The sequence below is a fragment of the Mesoplodon bidens genome (assembly GCF_964165515.1).
Source record: "Mesoplodon bidens genome assembly, chromosome: Y".
Classification (NCBI taxonomy): domain Eukaryota; kingdom Metazoa; phylum Chordata; class Mammalia; order Artiodactyla; family Ziphiidae; genus Mesoplodon; species Mesoplodon bidens.
Window position 1 is genome coordinate 18,798,285 of NC_138180.1, and position 25,342 is coordinate 18,823,626.

The 25,342-nt window shown below is 44.0% G+C and overlaps 1 pseudogene across 1 annotated transcript; it reads right to left on the minus strand.

The window, feature by feature from the left end:
- On the minus strand, positions 1–22,436 carry LOC308609725 (transcription termination factor 1-like; annotated as a pseudogene). Its single transcript has 11 exons — positions 22,098–22,436; positions 21,000–21,689; positions 19,445–19,671; positions 18,179–18,364; positions 17,164–17,242; positions 13,750–13,880; positions 10,203–10,437; positions 7,403–7,492; positions 5,754–5,819; positions 1,199–1,284; positions 1–315 (listed from the first exon to the last, which is right to left on the minus strand). The product of its transcript is annotated as a transcription termination factor 1-like (transcript).
- Positions 22,437–25,342: the final 2,906 nt, after the last annotated feature.

The window sequence follows — 25,342 nt, forward strand, 5'->3', positions numbered from 1 at the left end:
GTATGTTATTATTTTCATACCCTTCCTTTGGCTGTTGCACCTTCTTCAGTAAAATCAATAGTGGAAATAGCATTATTGACACGTACATAAACACAACCAGACCTAGAAAAATGGACAAGAGAGTATCAGCCGCTTAACATTGTTCATCTCCGTCTTCTCCCTCACTGTCATCGTCACAACAAAAGATGTCTCGAAACAGGAAGACTGGCTTGGGGGTTGCCAGAGTCTGGATCTCAGTCCCGTTTTTCTCCATCTTCTTCTCTAATTTTTCTTTAAGCAACGGTAGACTAGTCTCATGAAGGTAGTCTGTAATCTCTAAAGAAAAGAAACTGAATCTTGAGATGATCTGACAAAGCCTCTTCCCAAGGTCAAAGGACAGACGGCACAGATGATAACAATGCATTGTTACTGGCACTACTGTGTGCAAGACCTGGCTCTAACTGCTTTATTCATAGTCACTCATTCAATCCTCTCAAAAATGCTATGAGGTAGGCACTATTGTTCACCCGTGTTTCAAATGAGGCATAAAGACATGAAGCTCATCCAAAGTCATAGAGTCAGGAGGGCGAAGCCAGGATTCAAACCCAGGAAGTGCTGTCCGCTGAAAGCAAGGAGCATTTTGTCACACACTGCAGGGTGCAGTGTTACCCAAACCAGTGGTCCCCAAACAATGATGCTGGGCAGGCCACTGGCGACTCATCTGTGAGCTTGTTAGAGAAAAATCTAGCCTCTGGACCCAGACTAGAGACTAGGATCGACTGGGTCTGGGATGAGACCCAGGTATATATCTTTTTTCCCAAGTTCCCCACCTGACTCTGATAGTCCAGGTTTGGGAATTACATATGTAAACCACCTACAAATGGCTGCAGAGAAGAAACTGTACCTCCAGTTTTTTTGTGGATCAGTGTGTGTGCAGGCATGTGGTGTGAGCATGTGTGCTGTGCAATCCAGAAGCACTCGCAGCTCCTCACCCAGTGCTTGCTAAACGCCCGGCGGCCTGGTGACCACACTTCTCAAGCTCATTATCTCATTTAGTACTTTTGAAAGTCCTGTCAGGTAGGGGTTATAATTTGCCAATTTTTTACCATTTTCCATTTGAAGAATCTGAGGTTCCCAAAAGTCACTACCCAAGGTCACACTACCAGCGTGTGTCCCCATATGCTGCGTTTTTAACTATTCAGATATCGAAAATACTGACCTGGAAAAGTCTTCTTCTGCCAAAACGGAACACAGGAAGCTTTCAGCTTATAAAATTTACTTTGGACATAAGATGGAGGAACACCCCTTTAGAAAGTAAAAGGTGTCAAAAAGTTAGTGGCAGTTTAAAAATTAATCATTTCAGTCCTGTGTACTAAGTGCATTGATTGAGGGGTGGTCTACAGACCTAAGCAGCTTTCTTAATCCTCATGTCTACACATGTGAGAAAAATAAGACACGTATGAAAAGCTATTGTTCATCTGGTTAAACACACACACACAAAAGGAAGAAAAACAGAAGTACAACAACACGGATTCTGTCTAAACTAGAATAATCTAAACTACCAGTTGAGAAGACAAGGTGTAACACTAGCTCACAGGGGCTGATGCTAACAATTGTCTTCAGCCCCACCCTGAGGGCTCTCCGCAGAGCAACATATAACCCTCATGACCACTCTGTGTGGGGCCTCCTATGCTTATCCCTCGTTTTGGAGATGGGGAACCCAAGAGAAGATGCCCAAGATCTTACAGTGAATAGGGGGGAAGGGCTGGGACTTCAATTGGGTCCACTCCAAATTCTACTTTTTTCTTTCTTTTTTTTTGATATCAGTGTTTTTTAATGGAAGTATAGTTAATTTATAATGTGTTAGTTTCAAGGGTACAGCAGAAAGATTCAGTTGTACATATATATATATATATATATATATATATATATATATATATATATATATATATAATATTTTCAGATTATTTTCCATTATAAATTATTACAAGATATTGAGTATAGTTCCCTGTGCTATACAGTAGGTCCTTATTGTTTATGTATTTTACATACTGTAGTGTGTATATGTTAATCCAAGCCTCCAAAGTTATCCCCCTACCTCCCGCCCGCTAACCCTTTGGTAACCATAAGTCTGTTCTCTATGTCTGTGAGTCTATTTGTGTTTTGTAAGTAAGTTCATTTGTATCAGTTTTTTTAAAGATTCCACATATAATTGATATCCTATGCTATTTGTCTTTCTCTGTGTGGCTTATTTCACTTAGTATGATCATCTCTAGGTCCATCTGTGTTGCTGCCAATGGCAACATTTCACAAATCCTACACTCTTAACCACTACCTTCAGGCTAACTATATATTTGTCACAATGCAAAAGCAGGGGTCTGGATTTTTTACTTTACAAAGCTAAATAAAGTGGATGCTTACGATATTCTGGTGAGTCAAATCCACTTTTCATTTACAATAAGTAGGACAGAAACAACCACATCTTAAATATTTTTTTAAAGTGAAAATCACTAACTTCACCTCCTGGGCACTCATTTCCTAAGCCACAAAAGCGTGGCATATTTGTTTCAGTAATTAATTAATCTAGTTTTTATATGATTAGTGGGAATAACTGGATCTGCTAGGTATGTGGAAGTACAAGATGGCTGGGCTCTCTCTGCCTCTTCATGGCAGCAGCTGCCCGCCGCGTGTGCATGGCATGACACACACTGTCTCCTTGCTGTCGTCCTCATCACGGTGCTGTTACAATGCTGCACAGATGAGGAAACCGTGACGCAGAGGCAAGTGAGGGAATGACCTGCACAAGGCTGGCTAAATTATGAGCAGAGTCCCAGGACTTGACGCCCGGTCCACCTGACTGCAAAGCCCAAGATCTAGGGCATCTATGCCTTCCCTCTTCACACAGCGCCCCACACACAGGTTGTTCTGCAGATCAAAGCTCAGGCTTCAAGAAGTAACAATAACTGACCTGGACATTTTCAAACGAAGTAGGTGTTACATCTCATTAGGTGGAGATGCTTTCTTTAAAATCCTGCCTAAACAATTCACAAGGGAGGCTTAACGAACCTGAAGAGATCAAACTTCTAATTTAATTATTTTCACTGTTTTAATTCGTTATTAAAACTTTGAGGATGTACTATTTCCAATGGTATTTGACTGGATGCCATGATGTCTGTTTTACAGCTTTGAGATTTCTAAACCTTAACCAGAACAATCAATATTTAAGTATATAATTCTACTTAAAATCATTAAAAACCCATTTTAATTTAAGAAATGTGATCTGTGGCAAGGTCACAAGATACACAAACATTTATTGGAAATGTCAGATTTTTCAAAAGGGGTTTGATATTACAAAGGGAGGGACCTGTCGACATGAATACTTCTTAGGATGGGAGTTGGTGGGGTACACAGCAGGACAGCCTTCCTTCAAAGCCCCTAACACCCTCCCCTCTCAGGGACCCACACCCAAGAGCTGGTGCCCCACCCCTGAGACGAGCTAGAAGAGGAAAGGGTTTGGAACCATGGGCATGTGTCTGTGACTCCCAACAGGGCCTGCCACGAAAAGATTCCAATTCTCCAAGTTAAAAAAAAAGGACTGGGGCCTCCCTGGTGGCGCAGTGGTTGAGAGTTCGCCTGCCGATGCAGGGGTTACGGGTTCGTGCCCCGGTCTGGGAGGATCCCATATGCCGCGGAGCGGCTGGGCCCGTGAGCCATGGCCGCTGGGCCTGCGCGTCCGGAGCCTGTGCTCCACAACGGGAGAGGCCACAACAGTGAGAGGCCCGCATACCGCAAAAAGAAAAAAAAAAAAAAAAAAAAAAAAAGGACTGATTGTTCTTTGTCCATAATCCCAAGGTGTAAATAACTAACCAGCAGAACCAGTTTACACCCTTCCTAATGGATCAGTGACAACCTCACGCCAGCAGCCACGTTTCTGAAAGGCAGCCAGGTTGTGGCAGACCTGTTCCCCTCAGCACCCTTCCCGAACTAATGGCCAGACAGTCCCTCAACATCCCCAACTCCCAAAGCCCACCAACCCCTGAGCCCTGTGATGCTCAACAGTTTGCATTGCTTAGAGGGACTGTGCTTTGCCAGCCAGCTCTCTGTTGCTTGGCCAGCAGTGAACTCAGGTCTTCAGAGTGATGGCCTCTCCTCCAGTGGCAGGAACTGATTGAAAATGCAAGGACCATAACAATGAAGACAGACAGTGACAACCGATGAAATCTCACTCCTCGGAGGAGAAATGCAAAGGAACAGCACACTGAAACCACTGAGGCAAATCCGAAGAGGAACAGGAGCTTGATGTGGTCTCAAAATATCTCCCCGTGGCCGTTTCTTTTCACCAAGAGAAAAACTTACTTTTCTACAGTGGGGCAGTGTGGCAGAGGCCGCCAGAGCCAGGGGATCAAAATCAGAACCACATGCCTCATGATGGGATGTGACCTGGTGACACAAACACAGCCTCCCCCGTGAATGATTCCCGTGTAAAATACAAAACCCGAATCTAACAGTGAAGAAGCGTCTGACAAACTCCCCAGCTGAGGCAAGTTCTCCACAATGACTAGCCTGTATTTTCCCATAATTTCAACATCGTAGAAGACAAAGGCATTAACAGATACACACTACTGTATATAGAGTAGATAAACAACAAGGACCTAGTGTATAGCACAGGGGACTATATTCAATATCTTGTAATAACCTATAACGGAGGGACTTCCCTGGTGGTGCAGTGGCTAAGAATCTGCCTGCCACTGCAGGGGACATGGGTTCGAGCCCTGGTCCAGGAAGATCCCACATGCCGCAGAGCAACTAAGCCTGTGCGCCACAACTACTGAGCCTGTGCTCTAGAGCCCACGAGCCACAACTACTGAGCCCACGCGCCTAGAACCCGTGCTCCTCAACAAGAGAAGCCACCGTAATGAAATGCCCACGAGCCACAATGAAGAGTAGCCCCTGCTCTCCCCAACTAGAGAAAGCCCACGCGCAGCAATGAAGACCCATCACAGCCAAAATTAAATAAATAAGATAATAAATATATTTTAAAAAATCTATAACAGAAATCATTTTGCTGTACACCTGAAACATTGTAAATCAACTATACTCCAATAATTTAAAAAAAAGAAAAGAAAAGGCAGAACAACTCTGCTGTTTAGAAGACTCTAAGGAGACAGATCCTGGACTGGATCTTAAATCAGGGGGAAAGTGTTATAAAGGACAGGACTGGGACGCTGGGTGAAATTTGCATGGGGGCTGTGTTTTAGACAATAGTAGTGCATCAGTGTCAGGTGCCCTCAGTACGATCACTGTGCTGATGCAGAATAACAGCCTTGCTGAGGACATGGCGTCCACCACTAACACTGAAACGGTTAAGGGAAAGAATTCTATTCCCTTGTAGAAGGGAGCGGGAAAGGGAGGGATGATAAAGTCAATGTGGCAAATGGTAAAAGGCTAATTATGGGCAAAGGGACCATGGGTTCTTCATCCCAGTCATAGCTGGTGTGCTCCATGAAGCTTTTAAGAGACTCTGCACACATTTCATTCACTCTTCTCAGGTGTCTTGGGGTGGAGGTGGTGGTTGGAGCGGAGGGAGGACTGGTCTGATTTACCTGGTCTGGTACGTAGACAGGGTGTTCCCAATACATATATACACAAATACAATTTATAGATGAGTTCCATAAGCAGCAGGAATTTCAGTCCTGTTCTTCAAATCTGAGAGGCATTTATTAGAACTCCTCTCTGATTTTTTCATTAGATTAATATTAAACAAATGGCCTTACCCTATGGTGCTAGCAAGATCTTCCCAGTCTATTTCATTAACATCTTCCACATTTATTTCATTCAACCTATGAGAAAAAATAAAAATTAAGTTTTCAAGCCAAAAATCAACAGGATCCACATCTTCATGGGCTCACAGAATATTAAGAGCTGGAAGGCCTCAGCGTCTTCACACCTGCTCCAGCTCCCCTGTTACACAGGCCCAGTGTCACTGGCATGCTAACCCAAGGTCAGCCCAAGGTCTTGGGGTGAGCTACAGACCAAAAAATCACCCTTCCTCCTCCTGAGCCCTTTGCATCTCCCAACAAGCCTAGTAAAAAACACAACTTCACAAGGATCTATATTAAATATGCTGTGATAAACCATAATAGAAAAGAATGAAATATGAAAAAGAATATATATATGTATAACTGAGTCACTTTGCTGTATAGCAAAGGTTAAACACAACATTGTAAATCATCTATACTTCAATTAAAAAAAAACACAGGGACTTCCCTGGTGGCAGAGTGGTTAAGACTCCACACTCCCAATGCAGGGCGCACGGGTTCGATCCCTGGTCAGGGAACTAGATCCCACATGTATGCCACAACTAAGAGTCTGAATGCCACAACTAATGAACCTGCCTGCTGCAACTAAGACACGACACAACCAAATAAATAAATACAATATTAAAACCAACCAACCAAACAAAAACACAACTTCACCATTCAATGTAGACACACAAGAGTAGTATACATGTGTACTCAGCACTTACTAAGTGACAAACACTGGGTTAAGACCTTGATACCCAGTAATCCATTTACCCTCAACACCACCTGATGAAGCTAGGGGATTATGTCCTTTCCACAGGCCAGGAATCAGGGTTGAGAGCTCGGGTCATTGGCTCAAGGTTTCATGACTCATAGGTGGTACCCACATTGGAACCCAGGCCTGCCTGACGTGAGATGCCCTCCTTGGCTCTGCTAGTCTCTGCTGTCTCTGGTAGAGGAGAAAAACCCCAGCCAGGCCAGCGTGGAGAACGAGGAAGCCCACCAATGAAGGAGAAGCAGGCTTCCTGACAGAGCGCAAGAATAATGAAGCTGGACAGGGCGGCCAGAATCCAAAGGTTTCTTCTGCTCTTTGCTGTTCCTCATTGGACATGAGGCCAGGTCCACTAGACTCGCAGTCTTTGTAAAACAGTTCTGTGTCTCCCTGTCGATCAGGGGAGGGAGGACTCTGCACGGACCAGGAACTCAAAGACAAAACTAAAGACCAAGCAGCAGTGACGCCAACTAATGCATGCTAGAGAGCAGTAGGGCTCGGCCTGAAGTATTTACCTCCCTTTTCCAATGGACAGAAGTAAGCAATGTCTATGTGAAAGCCTTAAAGACTCAAAGAGCTATGTTTATTGAGTGCATGCTACGTTTTGCATGCATTATTTCATTTCTTCGGCCAATAACACTAAGAGGCAGGTACTGTTATTATCATCCTCATTTAAGATGAACAAACCAAGAACTAGAAAGGCAGGAAACACATCCAAGGTCATGCACATAGAAAGTGCTGGAACAGGAATATGAACCGTGGTAATCTTACTGCAGATTCTGCTGTTTAACAATTACTCTTTGGCTAGAGAGGAAAACGGGTAAACTATCGTCACTTTCTATTTCTGTACCTTTCAATGAGGTTGATCTTGGCCTGTAGGGCATTAAGTCCCCGGTATACGTCCCGACCATTTGTCCTCTTCTTGGTTAGAATTTCCGTCCTACATTGAAAGAAAGAAAAACAGTTTATTTTCGGGGTAAAGTTTCCATTAAAATGTCCTTTGTTTTCCTCATTTAAATTGTCCTTATTCAGAACCACTTTATAACTTTTGCAACTCATCACAGCTAAAATTTACCACCATCAATAATATACCTTTTTAAAAGTTTTTTTAAAGTGGGAGAGGGTAAATAAAGAGATAGAAAGTTGATGGTTATTGAAAATGAGTGATGGATACAAGGAGTTCTAAGTTGGTGTGTGTTACACAATTTCCATAATAAACAGTATAATAAAAGGGAGGAAAAAAAAAGAATAAGCCTGCTTGCAGGTGCTAAAGGATGCTGTGTAGAATCAATTTATTTTTGCTTGTTTATCAAACAGAGAGATATTGCTCTTATTACCATTATAGCTGCTGAAACACCAAACTACACAGATTTACTAAAGTGATCAATGACTCCATGATTCCTCTAAGGCCCCAAGTTCAAGGCTGAGGGAAAGGGTTCCCTGAAGTTCCTAATGAGAAAAGCAGCCCAATTAAAAATATTTAAAAAGTGCTTCTCTTGAAGAGTGAAATCTGTCACAATCTGATGGACAGATCATGAGCTGTGACATTTACTTTCTTGAGCAGGGAGGTACATGAGGCACACACAGAGAAACTGAGAGTTTTTACTAATAGCCGCCCATGTTCACTGGTTTGAAATGTACCCGCTGATGCCATTTCAATGTTTCATGAAGTAAACCTATGCTCAGCATTCAAGTTTCCTACTTTTTTCTTCAAATTAAAAAAGAACCCTTGCATGTTATTTAATTATGCTGATTCTGAAGCACGGCTCCCCTTCATCATTTCCTTTTTAAGACACTGACATATCATCTTCCAACCGAGGCTTTATAACCCACTCCTTTTTTAAAAGTAATTAATTAATTAATCAATTATTTTTGGCTGTGTTGGGTCTTCATTGCTGAACGTGGGCTTTCTTTAGTTGTGGCGAGCAGGGGCTACTCTTCAGTGCGGTGCATGGGCTTCTCATTGCAGTGGCCTCTCTTGTCGCAGAGCACGGGCTCTAGGCAGGTGGGCTTCAGTAGTTATGGCTCACAGGCTCTAGAGTGCAGGCTCAGTAGTTGTGGCACACGGGCTTAGTTGCTCCACGGCATGTGGGACCTTACCAGGCCAGGGATCGAACCCGTGTCCCCTCCATTGGCAGGAGGATTCTTAACCACTGCACCACCAGGGAAGCCCCCACTCCTTTTTTTTTTTTTTTTTTTTTTTTCGGTACGCAGGCCTCTCACTGTTGTGGCCTCTCCCGTTGCAGAGCACAGGTTCTGGATGCACAGGCTCAGCAGCCATGGCTCACAGGCCTAGCCGCTCCGCGGCATGTGGGATCTTCCTGGACCAGGGCACGAACCCATGTCCCCTGCATCGGCAGGCAAACTCTCAACCACTGCACCACCAGAGAAGTCCCCACTCCTTTTTTTAAGCCTAAGATATAGGGGTAGAAAGGGCTCTGGTTCCTCCATATTACACACTTCCCCCCCAAAACATTATCTGTCCTTATTTCCTGAGGGTAGTCTTCTAGTAAGATAAATATTCTACAGCAGAACTGTAAGGTATATAAACAATACTCAGTATAATCTAGCAGTATGCTTTTAACGTACAACATGCCCACTCTGGATTTCATTCTTCTTTAATGGTCAAGATGACAGAGCCCCCTTTATGCAGGATGATGGAGCCCCGTTTATACAGGAGACCTGGTTCGTGGGCTGTAGAACCACTGCTTCAAGCTGTCATGTTGCAGCTGAAAGTTAGCTCGGAATCCCTCCAGGGCTGGGAAAAGCTACGTTGGGCAAAGAACATGCAGCAACATCTGGACCGAAACTACTTCTTCATGATGGATGTACCTAAAGATGTTCTAGGATGAAAGAGTATGACTGCCCTGCTTTGGATGAAGACAGAGGAACTGCTGAATTAGAAAGCACAAGTAAAAAGGTGGAGGTATTACTGATCACTACACTTGTGATTTCCCTCCTAAATATCCAGACGTTAATTTTGTATTTCTTTCATGCTATAAATAGGTAACAATCTTGTTTTATGAAGAAAGGGACAGAGTGAAGAAATCAGAAGTCAATATTCAATATTAAAAAGATTCAAGTTCTGTTTACAAAACAGAGACAGACGCACAGATACAGAAAACAAACTTATGGTTACCAAAGGGGAAAGGGGGCAGGAATAAATTTGAAATTGCAGATTAGCAGATACAAACTACTATATATAAAATAGATAAACAACAAGGTCCTACTGTACAGCACAGGAAACTGTATTCACTATCTTGTAATAAGTTACATTGGAAAAGAATCAAAAAATAATAATATATATGCACAACTGAATCACTTAGTACACCAGAAACTAACACAACATTGTAAATCAACTCTACTTCAATTAAATAAATAAATAAATAGAATAAAAATGTCCAAGTTCTTTATGAAGAAGCCACACAATGAATCAGGGGTGGTTAAATGCTAACTTAAATCAGCTTTCGATATTGAAGTGGTTGGAGCAGCGGATTAGAGAGGATCATTCTTCACCTACTGTAAGGCTTTCCACGTGGTAGTTACAGATATTCTTAGTAACCTCAGCAGTCCACCCCTCTCCGGAAGTTGCTGAGAGAGGGGCAGGGAATGCTTCTTGTTGAAATTTATGTAAGAAGCCTCAAACTTACCACTTACTTTGACACTGCATCCAATTCCTGGTTTCCACTTTTGCCTCCACTTCTACCCAGGATATGCCTTTGTACAGTTTTTCCCAAACAACTGACAGGCGACCTTCAGGATTCTCTTGGAGTTTAGAATCCATCTCGTTTAGCTCCTGGGGAGACATTTCCTTTAGAATCACTTCTTCAACAGCCTTGATTAGTTTCTGGGTGTCCGTCTTGCTCCAAGCACCATGATTTCTTTCTGTTGACATAAAAGGATGGTCTTGAAGTTGCTCATCTATTTGCTTTCAAACACAATATTAACAACAAAATGATGATGAGGAGTATCTGTCATTTGACATCTCTCCAAACCCACAGAAGCTACAACACCAAGAGTGAACCCTAATGTGGACTGTGGACTCTGGGGGGTTAAGATGTGTCAAGGTAGCTTCACGGATTGTAACAAATGGACCACTCTGATGCGGGGTGTTGAGAATGGGGGTGTGCCGTGCATGTGTAGGGCAGGAGATAAGTAGGAAGTCTTTGTACCTTCCTCTCACTTTACCTGTGAACCCAAAACTGCTCTAGAAAAATAGTCTTTTTTTTGCCTTAATTTATTTATTTTCTTTATTTTTTTGGCTGTGTTGGGTCTTAGTTGCGGCACATGAGATCTTTGTTGAAGCATGTGGGATCTTTTGTTGCAGTGCAGGCTCTTTGTTATGGTGCACGGACTTCTCTCTAGTTGTGGCGTGTGAATTTTCTCCCTCTAGTTGTGGTGCATGGCCCCTGTAGTTTGTGGCATATGGGCTACAGGGTGCGTGAGCTCAGCAGCTGTGGAACACGGGCTTAGCTGCCCCGCGGTATGTGGGATCTTAGTTTCCCGACCAGCGTCCCCTGCATCTGAAGGAGGATTCTTTACCACTGGACCACCAGGGAAGTCCCAAAATAAAGCCTTTATAAACAAAAAGGTAAATCAGACACTTTTCAGAAGACAATGGGCAACATCTCAATTACACAAACATAAAACTATCAGTTATGCACTTCCCTGGTGGTGCAGTGGTTAAGAATCCGCCTGCCAGTTCAGGGGACACAGGTTCGAGCCCTGGTCCAGGAGGTTCCCACATGCCGGGGAGCAACTAAGCCCACGCACCGCAACTATTAAATCTGTGCTCTAGAGTCCGCGTGTCAGAACTACTGAGCCCTTATGCCACAACTACTGAAGCCTGCGCACCTAGAGCCCGTGCTCTGCAACAAGAGAAGCCACGGCAATGAGAAGTCCGTACACCACAACAAAGAGTAACTCCCGCTCGCCACAACTAGAACAAGCTCACGCGCAGCAATGAAGCCCCAACGCAGCCAAACAAAACAAAACAAAACCAAAAAAACTATCAGTTACATGCAAATCAAAATGAAACTACGAAAGTGGCCATAGATTCCTTTTAAGGACCAATCACACTCACACACACATACACACACACACACACACATACACAACCAACTGCAAAGAAAAAAAATCCTTTCTTAATGCAATCTTTTTTTATCTTCGAGAAAGATGTTCTTCCTGTTTCTAACAGTAATACCTACTGCAAGAAATTGTGAGGTTCCCAAACATTTAGTGGAAAGAGAATAACCAAACGACTTTCATGTTATATAAATAACTCTCCCCAAGAGTTTCTGGAGTGAAATTAACAGCTACAATGGCGTCACCACAGTACTTGATGAAGGCACCTGTGAATTTCTTTTTTCTTTCTTTTTTTTACATATTGCACTCATTAAGCTATTTTTTTTAATTAAAAAAAATATTTGGCTGTGTTCGGCCTTAGCTGTAGCACGTAGGACCTTCGTTGTGGCACACAGGTTTCTCTCTAGATGCAGAGTGTGGGCTTAGTTACTCTGCAGCATGTGGGATCCTAGTTCCCTGACCAGGGATCAAACTCATGCACTCTGAAGTGGAAAAGTGGATTCTTAACCACTGCACCACCAGGGAAGTCCCAGCACCTGTAAATTCCTAAAGCCAGTCCTTGGTGCAGGGCATCAAAAGCTTCTATGATTCGCTCTTCTTGTCTACATGCTCACAGTCATGCTAAGGAAGAGGCCACAAGCTGGAAGGCTACAGATATCTTCGATCTGGCCTACAGAATGTTATTGTTACTATTTCCCCAATAACAATTTGGATGAATATTTAAAAATCAAGAGAATCCCAAGAGGGTTTTCCCTGGTAGGGCAGTGGTTAAGAATCCGCCTGCCGGGCCTCCCTGGTGGCGCAGTGGTTGAGAGTCCGCCTGCCGATGCAGGGGATGCGGGTTCGTGCCCCGGTCTGGGAGGATCCCATGTGCCGCGGAGCGGCTGGGCCCGTGGGCCATGGCCGCTGGGCCTGCGCGTCCGGAGCCTGTGCTCCGCAACGGGAGAGGCCACAGCAGTGAGAGGCCCGCATACCGCAAAAAGAAAAAAAAAAAAAAAAAAAAAAAAAAAAAAAAAAAAAAAAAAAAAAAAAGAATCCGCCTGCCAACGCAGGGGACACGGGCTCAACCCCTGGTCTGGGAAGATCCCACACGCCATGGAGCAACTAAGCCCATGCACCACAACTACTGAGCCTGCGCTCTAGAGCCCACGAGCCACAACTACTGAGCCCATGTGCCACATCTACTGAGCTTGCGCTCTAGAGTCTGTGCAACACAACTACTGAAGCCAGCGCGCCTAGAGCCCATGCTCCACAGCAAGAGAAGCCACCACACTGAGAAGCCCGCACACTGCAATAAAGAGTAGCCCCTGCTCACCACAACTAGAGAAAGCCTGCTCACAGCAACGAAGACCCAACACAGCCATAAATAAATAAATAAATAAATAAATAAATTTTAAAAAAGAGAGTCCCAAGAAAAAAAAGATCTTGATTTCACACACACGTGCAAATCCAGATGTTTGCTTTACTTCTTGGAAACTGGCAGAATTGGCTGTGCTGAGTCTTCGCGTGGCACCGGTGGCCAGAGTTGGTGGCACAAAAGGCGTGGTCTCCACCACCTCAGAGTTTACCACGTGCGGACATGCAGACGCCTTGCTGGGACCCGCTGCACGGCTCTGCCTGCAGGGCCGGAGCATGTGAGCCTCTGGGCTGAAGCTAACACCCACTAAGGACTGTCTTCTGAAAGCAACTGGGGACTTTTTAAGGTGAAGAATATAACCAAGGAAGCTTTTTATGAAAGAAGAGAACAGACAAGAGACGACTGACACTGGCTTTGGGAAACGTCCCTGACTAACAGGCCCTCCCTTTGATGGTTTCCCTGGTCACCTGGGGGAAAGGACCTTGGTGGCCCAGGTTCTCCTGCCCACCGGCTGAGTGGGTTTCAGTTTACCTGGCAGTTGGAGTCACACTGAAAGCTACTGACATAACGTGCTGCAGAAATCAGTCTGGTGAATAAAGGCTGCATCAATATGCATGAAGAAATAAATGAATCAGTAAGAGAATGGCTGAAAGAGTGATGACTCTCTCAGAAGACAGGCCTGCAGTGATGCCTGGGCCCTGGGCCACTGTGGGCTGATTTGTTCACCAAAGTGGGCTCTAGAGACCACGACTTACAACTGCTGATCTGGGAGAACTTCAGGGCCACAGAGAGGCTACTTCCAGACATCATCTCGCCAATCTTTCTCCAGTCGTTTCCATGGAGGGACTGGTATATCTTTAGCTTCTCGGTATCTCCTTTGCTATACCTTAGAGGAAGGGAAAACAGATCACAGCTAAGCGTTAACCACAAGCTTAAAACCACTATTCTCACTGCAGCACGCTGCGACGCTGGGAGAAGCCGTATAGGGCAGGCTGTCAGGAAACCTGCTCAGCGCAGTCCTACCAAGGTCCTGAGCCCAGATACTTCCTGTCTCGGCATCACAACCATGAGCACCCTGTAAGTCAGTCACCGCAGTCCCTGGCTCACTTACACAGAGGCCAGGGCAAATAATCTGATCATGCTATTCCCCAGCCAAATCCATAAAGGCTTCACACAATAAAACCCAAACTTCTGACTGTGCCTGCAAAGCTCGGTGCTCCCTAAGTTCAACCCTATTGGCCTTATCGGCCTTTCTCACCTCGAAGCCTCTGGACCTGGGGTGGGAATGGCCTCCCTCCACCGCTGGAAAGCTCCTGCAAGCTCTTCAGAAGCAGCTTAAATGGTGCATCTTCAGAGAGGGCTTCCCTGACCACCTGGTTGGAGGTGTCCTGCTGTCCTCTCCCACAGGACACTCTGCTGCTCTCTCACTGCCCCCGTCACCACTGGCAACTGTACGCTCGTGGCTTCCCTGGTTTATCTGACCCTTCGTCTAGGCCACCACTGGCCAATGGAAATATGAGCCACAGATGTCATTTAGAATTTTCTAGTGGTCAGGTGAAAATTAATTTTATTAATTTTTTAAAAGATAATTTATTGGCTCAGGCAATTGAAAAGTCCAGATACAAGTGGGCCCTAGGGTGAGTTTAATGCAGGAGCTCAGTCAAATCACCAAGGACCACTTTCCACCATTCCACTCTGCCTTCCATGTGTTTGGGGGTTTTATTTAGCGGCAGCATGCGGCATGTGGGATCTTAGTTCCCCAACCAAGGATCAAACCCACACCCCCTGCAGTGGAAGCACGGAGTCTTAACCACTGGACAACCAAGGAAGTCCCTAATTTTATTTAGTTTTAATGAATTAATATCATATCTTGTTTAACTCAATATACTAAAAATGCGGCCATTTCAACATGTAATCTGAACCTAAAAGTATGAATGAGATACTTTACACTCTCTTCTCCACACCAAGCCTTCTAAGTCCATTGTATACTTCACTCTTCAGCGCATCTCAGCTTGGACTAACCACAGTTCAAGTGCTCCATGGCCACATGAGGCTGGTGGTCACATGGATGGACAGCACAGCTCTGGAGGGGAAGTCCTCGGAGGGTGGGGACCCTGTCAGTTTTCTACACTTTGGAACCCGGTAATGCTTGACAGACAACAGGTGCTCAATAAAGATGAGACAGGGACTTCCCTGGTGGCGCGGTGGTTAAGAACCTGCCTGCAAATGCAGGGGACATGGGTTCGATCCCTGGTCTGGGAAAACCCCACATGCTGTGGAGCAACTAAGCCTGTGCGCCACAACTACTGAGCCTGAGAGCCACAACTACTGAAGCCCGTGCGCCTAGAGCCCATGCTCCACAACAAGAGAAGCCACCGCCATGACAAGCCCACAAACTGCAACGAAGAGGAGGCCCTGCTCGCCACCACCAGAAAAAGCCCGTGCGCAACAACAAAGACCGAACACAGACAAAAATAAAAGATGTGACAGATGCCTTAGCACAAATCGGTCACAGTTTAAGGAAGTTAAGAGGCAGCAATCCCACATAAAAGCAAATACATTAAAAGAAAAGAACTAAAGTGCACTATAATATATGCAGATTTTGAGATTAAACATCTTAAATGTTTAAGGGGAAAAAAGCCATCATTATGACATTTTATAATTCCTTTTTGGTGGGAAGGAAGAGGGGTCAGAAGTGGTAGTTTATGTTATTACTAATGCAACACAAAAGCAGCCCTAATAAAATACTAACCATTTCTAATGAGGATGATCCACAACTACCGGGGGACAGTAAGATCCTAGCATTCTCAGAAATGGATCTAAAATGCAGAGCATGGTGAACAGAGATGCGAAATCCTTCACCATTAAGAATCAAGCTTTTTAGCAGTTTCCTTTATAAGGCAAGCAGGGTCTTCCTGAGATTTAAAACAAGACTTAAAAGTACCCTTGAAGCAACAAAAAAGAGGACATGAGAGAAAAACAGAGTGTACGAAAATGAGGAAACAGGTGTACTGACTTCCATGGCCCCTTGGAGCCTTACAATTCTTTGATTTTTGACTTTCTATGGTTTTTTCACTTAAGAGTTCCTTAAGTTGGAAACATACTTTAAGGGTAAATGGTCAGCACAACACAAGTAATATGGTACCAGTGAATGAACTTTATTATCAGAATGACAGACCTTCATTATTTGAAAAATGCCATTTCCCACAGTGATGTAACAGGTAGAAAAACAGGTTACCTCATTCATTTACCAAAAGCATCATTTTGGTCCCACTTAAAATGTCACCCTTAGTGAATTTCCTTAAAGTACATGGCGGGGGCTTGGGAAAAAGAGAGGGCAGGTTTCAGTCTGTGTGGAGGCGCCTTTCCTCTACTTCCGGTTTATTTCTTTTGGTAAAAATTTTTAAAAAGAAGCCGAGGTCATATCAATGTTACGTTCTGATAGTACCTATGTCCTGATTCAAGATCACGGCGCTCAGTAGGACCCAACTGGCCGTGACAGATTCACTCCATCTGCCTCCTGGAAGTGAGATCAGTAGTTGAGCCCTAGGTGGCTGTCTGGGCCCTCAAGGGTAGGAGCTGATGCTTTCTCCCTCATCCCTTTGTCCTTAAGCAGAGTGCTTACCCACCACTGACGCTCAGTCTACATTTGATTTATTTGGAATGTTGGAAACAGAACATAATTGGGTATTTTATTTAGGAAAAAAGGGAGGACAGAAAGGCTACCGCCACATGAAGCTCTGCACTGATGTTACCGAATCACACTTAAATGACCTCACACAAGTGCTCACACCCACCTTCAAATATTTACTGAAAACCCAAAGCACTGGGCTCAGTGCTGAAGGGCACACATCACACTGAGAAGGAACGTCTGGGTTCGCAAGGAGCTTACAACTTAGCAGACTGGCGAGAAAACTGCACGGGTGACGCTAAGAGGCAGCGCGTGGAGAATGCTACAATTGACAGCATAAAGTAAAAGCCAGGGATTTAGAAAGGGGAAGATGACAGAAGATTTATTCAAGAGGTGGAAACTGAAAGGGTCTTTGGAGACATACACCTGACGGCACATCTGGTTTCACACACGAAACTCTTCACGATTTTGTTGTGTACGTTTTGATTTACAGTATCAGCAAAGACTAGAGAAATGTTCTGCTCAAGTTTTTTCTTACCTGCCTTGGTAATTGTTGACATCAAACATCTTCTTTGCTCGACAGTATATGAGTTTCCAGGGCCAGGCAATGCCCTTACCTAAAGTCGGAAGAGAGGTGGTCAGAGGGACAACCGGAGCGTGGCATGAAACACAGTCGCAATTATAAAAGAAACCCAGAAGGGCCCCTTTTTACAGCACACGCTATCCTAGACCCCAGGTGGAGGGTGCGGTTTCCTATGTCCTGCAGAAAGCCGTCTTGGGGAGCAGATATACAAAATCCCCAGTTTCCTTGGCCATCTCTGGAAACTAGATGCTTAGTATGTCGGGGCTCTAGCTTCTGTTCTGCTAAATTCATGGAAAAGACCCTTATTAGGCAAAGAGCTTTTACCGTAATCTGGAGGTGGAGGACACACTCCAGCAGCTCCCCATAAGATAAACAAAAAAACTTTGCAATTGAATAAGCTTCTTCCTGCTTTGCCACTCTAAAGATGAAAGGATCCCCCAGCAGGGGCTCACTGTTCTCTTTTCCTTTGTGCATTTCACCTAAGAAATTATCCTCTTTAAATTCAAGAGAGATTTTTTTTCCAGTCCAAACCTACATTGCTTCGTGACCTTCTAACTTCCCCAGGATACCTCCAAGAGGAGGGTTCCAGCTCAAAGCGCAAAAATGGCTCTACTTAAAAAAACGTCTGAGACTCTGGTGTATACCAGAGTACTTTGTGCAGTGTATGCAAAAAATACACAATAGAGGTCAAGAAGAGAAACCAAAACCGTAATTGTTACCAAGTAGGAAAGCTGGAAGCTGATCATCTAATTTGTTAGAAAATCTGTAAAAGCACTATCCTTGGGAGACGTGAACACATTCCAAATCCCTGAACGTATAGGCTGGCAATAAAAATACTATTAACGTAGCAGCGGCTAACATGCACTGCATGTACTGGACGGGCCAGGCATTGTGTTCAATACTCACCATGGTTATCTGTGCAAGGCTGGAAGGCTGCAGATGGTCAAAGAGGCCACAGTTCTAAACTTACCAACGTGCAATCTAAACGAGTATTTTCTTTTTAAGTCGGTGATTAGAGATTTCTCCTCTGGGTATCTGTCTGTGTACAGCAGCTTGTCTGCATTCTCGATTCCTGTCAGAGACAGAAATTATCGCACATTTTTCCCTAACTGCTTATTTTCCTTCACGGAAAACTTGCCAAGTTTAATAGCAACACCTAGGATTTGGGGAAGGAGAAAAAGGTACACAACTGTCAACAATGAATGAAAGCGAACCACCATTTTGTCTTTAGCAATCACAACAGCACCCGTCAGCTCCTCCCCACCTATCGGGGAGCAGCCCCTGCTTGTGCCCTAGACATTTGCTCTTCTGCAGAGTTCGGCCAAAGCCACACTGTCCTCCCAAAGTCTTCCCTGGCCATCCTACTCCAATGTGACCTTTCTTGTGTCATCAATTCCTTTTTACACAGTTATTTAAGAAATAAATTAACAGTAATAGATATTCATTAAAAATTCAAACAGTGTTGAAATAAAAGTTTAAAAGAAGCGCCCCCCCACTTCACTATCCTGTGCCCCCCCTCCCCCCAAGGCAGTGCTGGGAACTGGGTGGCACAAACATGAACATGTATATTCTCTACGAATATATGTTGGGGGGAGGTGGGGACAATGTCACTGCAATTTACGTTCTATTCCTCGTCATAACTCAAAGCACTCAAGTCTCATTATTATTGACTGCATTACACAGTACATTTTCCTAATCTTAAACTTATTTTAAAAATCTTTTATCACTTGCAGTACACAACCTTACATTTGTAGTTCATTCTGAAACCCAATAAGCTTTCTGGGAGGTTCTTGTAACACAGTGAAATCAAGAAGGAGACCAAGCTGGGTGTTGCCTGAAGCCATGCCCACTACAACCAGCTCACCCTCAAATTAATATCCTTGAAATTACACCTCATCAAAGCTGATGATGTTGATATGCGTGTTTTAATTTGATTTCACTTGTGCCCCCCTCCCAGTGTCTCAACCACTTAACCTCCTCCCCCTCTTCTTCCGGGCTTGATCTTCTAGTCTGTGGATCACCCGTTTTTCCTCGCCTCCCCTACAGAGGAGGAAAACTAGTGCACTTCAGTTTGGTAATTTTACAGTGCAGATAATGATTCTGGAAGGAGATAAAGCTGAAAGTAGCTAAGGGATGCTCTTTGTGAATCTATAAATATGAACCACTCACAAAAGAAAGTCAGGGCTAATTACGCATATAGAAAAGTTCAACAAATATTCAAGTCCCACAAGCTTACCCTGGGCTTTAAATTCTTTAAAGCGTCCCAAGTCATCCCGATATATTCACTTAATTGTAGTGGCAGCCCTCTCCTTGATATCAGGGAGGAACTCCTGGAGCTGCCTCACAGTGGAATCCAAATCCATGTCTGAATTATCTGAATCTCTCGAATCTTCAGATAAATATTTCGTTTCAGGATCTTTAGCCAACTCCAAATTGCTTTCTTCTTCATTTGTGGGTTCTAATCTAAGGAGAAAAACTGGATTGATTAACACTGACAGGTCACGTGCCCTAATGGCTTTCAGATTCTTTCCTTACAGTGACTCTCCCTTTGACTACGACAGCATTAAAGCTGGAAGGGATCTTGGAGTTGATTCCGTCTGTGATGTCTGAACTCTTTAATGTAGCTTTACTAACTTGGATACACCTCAGAGGCTGCCTGGAAGATAAACATGTCGCCTTAAGCCCTATTTCCACCAGGCATTGCTTATGTTACTATTTCTCAACTGTATTGTTTCAGATATTGACTTCCTCATAAGCTCAGCCCTCTTCTACACCCATGGATACTCAAGACACCTCCCCCCCACCAATGAGTTGTTTTATAATAATGGTTACTAATTAGTTAAGTCAATATTCAGGGTTTACATCGTTACAATTGCTTCCTTGCAGTTAACAATGGCCACATATTTTCCCCTTGGCAGTATAAAGAAAACATAGTCTTCTATGTATCTATCACTAATTCATTCCCACAGACTTTCTGCCAGATGTGCAAAGGTGTTCTTAGCCAAGGGCATCAGCTAACCACCCAGACAGGAAACTGAAACAAACAAAAACAAAAACAAAACTGTACGCATTTGTCTGAGCAAAGGGTCAACAGCTTTCACAGGTCCACAGCCCCATACAAGTTAAGAACCACAGGCCGAGAACATTCCTGCATCATTATCAGTGATCTAAAAATGTCCCCAAAGAGAGGGCACAGAGGATGATGTGAGTTGGGCCCTCTGCCATTTAACTTCTATGTGAAACTATTTTAAGCCAGGACAATCTAGCAAATGTAAGAATGTCACAGAGTAGAAAAGGGGAGAAAACCTGTCCCAACTCCCAGGAACTGAAATAAAGTGCTTCAAAAAAATTCCTGCATCTATTCATCGGCCAGTATACTTAAATGATAATTATATAAAGAACGATATCTAAGTTTCTTTTATTAGGGAGAACCCTAAGTCAAGTTTTTTTCCTGTTCTGTAGCATTCTAAGTTCTCTGATCCTTTCTCCTCTCTCTGTACATATAGACAAGGTAATTGTGGGGTCTTAAAATTCTTTTTAAACTTATACATAGAATTTCAGGGCTGGAATAATTCTTAGTGAAAACAGACTGTAACTGCCTTATTTTGTACATGAAGAACGCAAGGTACCTGCCAAGTTACTCAGTTAAATGTGCACAACATCCTATCCATTCGATGGTCTATCTCTTTATGATTTCTGCCACTTCCTATGGCCGTGCTGAACAAAGAGGTAACGGGCAGACTTCACACCCAAGACGCACACCATCAGAAGGCTCTACACCCACACGTTACCTCTGCACCTCTTCCGAACAGGCCTGGGGTTTCTCCTCTTGTGGCCTGTGTTTCACACTTTCTTCAATCAAGGTACCAGTACCTTCCACTGAATCAAAGCGCGTGTCCTCAGAGCTCGTCCTGAGCACTGAAAACTCACCAGCAGGTGCCACGGCAGTATCAACAGAAGATCTTCTCTTCCTTTTCTTAGACTTTTTCTTAAGGCCACTGGACTCCTGATTGCCCCCTGCAGTCCCGACCTCACCAATCACTTGAGATCCCTCTGAGTATATGTTCTCAGCGCTCTCAGGCGCAGGCAAGGCCTCGAATTCCTGGTCACTTGGACGCTTCCTCTTTCTTGTCTTAGACTTGCTTTGATCTGCAGACACTGGTAGTTGTGCGATTTCACCTTCTTGGCCCATGGGAGGCTGGGGTTCCTGCTCTTGGGATTCTGATCTGGGCAGGGTGATGCTTGCACCCAGACTCTCCTGGACAGCATCACAGGATGTGACTTTCCTCCGATGTTTTTTTATGCTTTTTCCCCCGAACTTTATCATGCAGTTCTGACTCATTTTCACGTGACTTAGTAACTAAATGTGCTTCAGGCCCTTTTGTTGACTTTTGCCGCTTGCTTACATCAATGTAAATGACATCGACATGCTTTCTAAAATTCTTGGGTGTGTTCACAATGTTTTCTTTTTTTTTTATATTCTGTCTCAATTATCCTTTATTTGTAGTTTACCTTGAATTACTCTGGTAACCTATTGAGGTTTTTTTTTTTTTTCCTCCAATTCCCGCTGTCTCGGCGCACGTACGTGTCACCAGCTCTTTTTTTTTTTTTTATTTATGGCTGTGTTGGGTTGGGTCTTTGTTTCTGTGAGAGGGCTTTCTCCAGTTGTGGCAAGTGGGGGCCACTCCTCATCGCGGTGCGCGGGCCTCTCACTATCGCGGCCTCTCCCATTGCGGAGCACAGGCTCCAGATGCGCAGGCTCAGCAATTGCGGCTCACGGGGCCAGCCGCTCCGCGGCATGTGGGATCCTCCCAGACCAGGGCTCGAACCCATGTGTCCGGCATTGGCAGGCGGACGCTCAACCACTGCGCCACCAGGGAAGACCCCACAATGTTTTCTTTATCCACCAGGATGTACACAATACCTGTTTCCTTATAGACTCCCAAAGCACCTTTTCTTCTCTTTTTATTCTTTTTCGGTATAGAAGTGGTCTTTTCAGGCTCATCACACATTTCTGATTGTTTCAAAGCAGAAGAAACAAGATGCTGGGCATCCTTTCTCTTTTTTTTTTTACCCTTAGTTATGTCAGCCGGTTCCTTTGCCAGGGAGGAGTCTCTGAATCTTTCATGGGGATGCCTCCCATGTCTCTCCTTATGTACAGAATGCTTGATCTTTTTCTAGACGAAAACTGGAGTGTGGGTTTCCAATCTGCTTGATCCTCCTTCCATTTTACTCCTATAGGGAAACAGAACCACATGGTTTCTTTTTGCAGAGCATTTTAAACATTAGCCTCAGGAGGAAAAAAAAATCACACAAAAAGGAAACTGCAGGACAAATGGCAAGCCTGGAGTCATGATTATAAGTTTTCCATTATTCTAAATGTGTAGCAAGCTCACTGTAATTCACTTGTCTGGTTCCATTGCCTTTATGATATGGAAAAATATAGTTAATTGAGAACAGTGCTCTGCCATGATCGGGCCCTTGTTCCCCCACGGCCTCATCTTCTACCTCTCCTCTCAAACTCTGTTGCTCCAGCTACACGGGACTATTTTTTTTTTCGGTTCCCCAAACATGCTCCAATCCTTTCCCTGGCTTGAGGTCTTATAAATCACGACTCCCTCACTCTGGGCCGCTCTCCGCTGTCTCCTACCCCTCCCTGCCTCCTTTCATCCTTCAGAGCTTGGCTTGAGCATCGCTTCTTCCAGAAAGCTTTAAAAGAATATAAACATTATGATACCATGCATCCTGAGTTAAGACAATATAAATGTTATGATGACGTGTATATTGAGTTAAGAGAATACATACATTATGATGCCATGTATATTACATTCAAAACACAAAATCGTTTCATGTATCTTTTCTGAATGGATACATATGTAGTAAAACTATGAATAGAGCATGGGGAATATAACTGGTAAATTCAGGGATTAGGGACAAGTAGAGAGCCAGTTACTCTTATATCTTCAATCTTTTATTTCTTAACTGGAGTAACGAGTACAGGGGTATTTGTTATATTTTTGTCTACTCTTATTTGTCTACTCTTTTAAAGTGAACTGAAATAGTTCACTTTCTAAAAAGCAAGGGGCAGAACAAGAATACAGACTCCTTTCACTGAAAAATAAGCATTAAGGACTTCCCTGGTGGCGCAGTGGTTAAGAATCCACCTGCCAGTGCAGGGGACACGGTTTCGAGCCCTAGTCCAGGAAGATCCCACATGCCACAGAGCAACTAAGCCCTTGCACTACAACTACTGAGCCTCTGCTTTAGAGGCCATGCTCCACAACAAAGAGTAACCCCCCGCTCGCTGCAACTAGAGAAAGCCTGCGGGCAGCAACGTAGACCCCACACAGCCATAAATGGATCAATAAATTTATTTTTAAAAAATACAAGCGTAAAAACAAGCAACTGAAGGATGTAAACATACTGTTTCAAGTATTTACCAAAAAGAGAGAGAGAGAGAGAAAAGAAAGAAACCTTTCCTGACCCTTTGAGCTTGGTCCATTCCCCAAATGCTATACTTTCATAGCAAACTATTTTTCTTTTGTAGCATTTAGCCCAGCTGTGGTTCAGAGCGGGAACATCAAGTATCCACTGACCTCAAACTAGTAGATCGCATCTTTGAGAAAGAGGCTGAATGGGCCTTGTTAGTGTCCAACAAAATGTCCATGTTCTGCAATAAGTTGGAATGAAGTTTAATAAGGCTCCAATGTCAATTCTTATACAGAGCATGTGCATCCTGGAGTTTAAGTACAGGAATAGAAATGTACTTCACAAAAGACATGGTTAAAAATATAATTTTACAAACACATCTTACAACTCTCCTTGCTCCGTATTGCTTCTGGGTTTCAATTTTTAAGATTTTATTTCTCTGAGACTAAAAGTAATACTAAAGGTAATACGTTTACATGGTTCAAACATCAAAATAATCTGTCCTTATTTTCCCTCCTTTCTCACAGAGAAGGCAGCATCTGTATATTCTGATCTGCATTTTGCTATTTTCACTTAACAACAGATCCTGGAGACCTCTCTGTGTCAGTGGTCTTTCAAGTCTGAATGCTTAAGCACCTTTTCTACCAGAAGGTACCTACTTTCTCCTCGGTAGTCAAGAAGCTATAAGAATTGTCTAGCTGGAAGGATGGGGAATAACAAACATATGGACTGATACCTATAAGCCAAAACTACCAGCCTCAGGATCTCACCTCCAACGGAGGCAACAGGAGCTTTGGTTAAGGCCTTCCTCCCTGGTGTCACCCAGAGATGCACAGAAACCCCTTCTTAACCCACTTCTTTGCAGCTTCCATCTCCAAGACACGCCCCCTGAGACTGCTCCAGTTAGAGTGCCTATGACCTTAGAGCCACTAAATTCAAGAGATACTTTCCTGGCCCATCTTTCAGGATCTCTCTCTCTCTCTCTCTCTCTCTCTCTCTCTCTCTCTCTCTCTTTGGCTGCGCCACGAGGCTTGGCGGAATCTTAGTTCCCTGACCAGGGATCGAACCCGTGCCCCCTGCACTGGAAGCACAGAGTCCTAACCAATGGACCACCAGGGAATTCCCTCAGGATCTCTCAATAACAATGAACAGAGCAGATAATTCCTTTTAGTATTTTTACCTTCCATTAGTTTCTTTCTTTCTTTTTGTAAATACCTTCTATGCTTCTCCTTCTGGTCTCTTGAACTCAGCACCACGTTTTAAATATATAGTCACGTCCCACTAAAACCTTCTTATGGCTTCTCCATTATTCTTTGTAAGTTTATTTATTTTATTTTATTTATTTTTGGCTGTGCTGGGGCTTCGTTGCTGTGTGTGGGCTTTCTCTAGTTGCCGCGAGCGGGGGCTACTCTTCATTGTGGTGTGCAGGCTTCTCATTGCCTTGGCTTCTCCTGTTGCAGAGCACGGGCTCTAGGAGCGCAGGCTTCAGTAGTTGTGGCACACAGGCTTAGCTGTTCTGAGGCATGTGGGATCTTCCCGGGCCAGGGCTCGGACCCGTGTCCCCTACACCGGCAGGTGGATTCTTAACCATTGCACCACCAGGGAAGTCCCTCCATTATTCTTAAAATAAAGTTCCAAATCCTTACAGACCTACCATGCCCTTCATGAGCTAGTCTAGTCCATGCCTACCCCTCCACCGCTCATT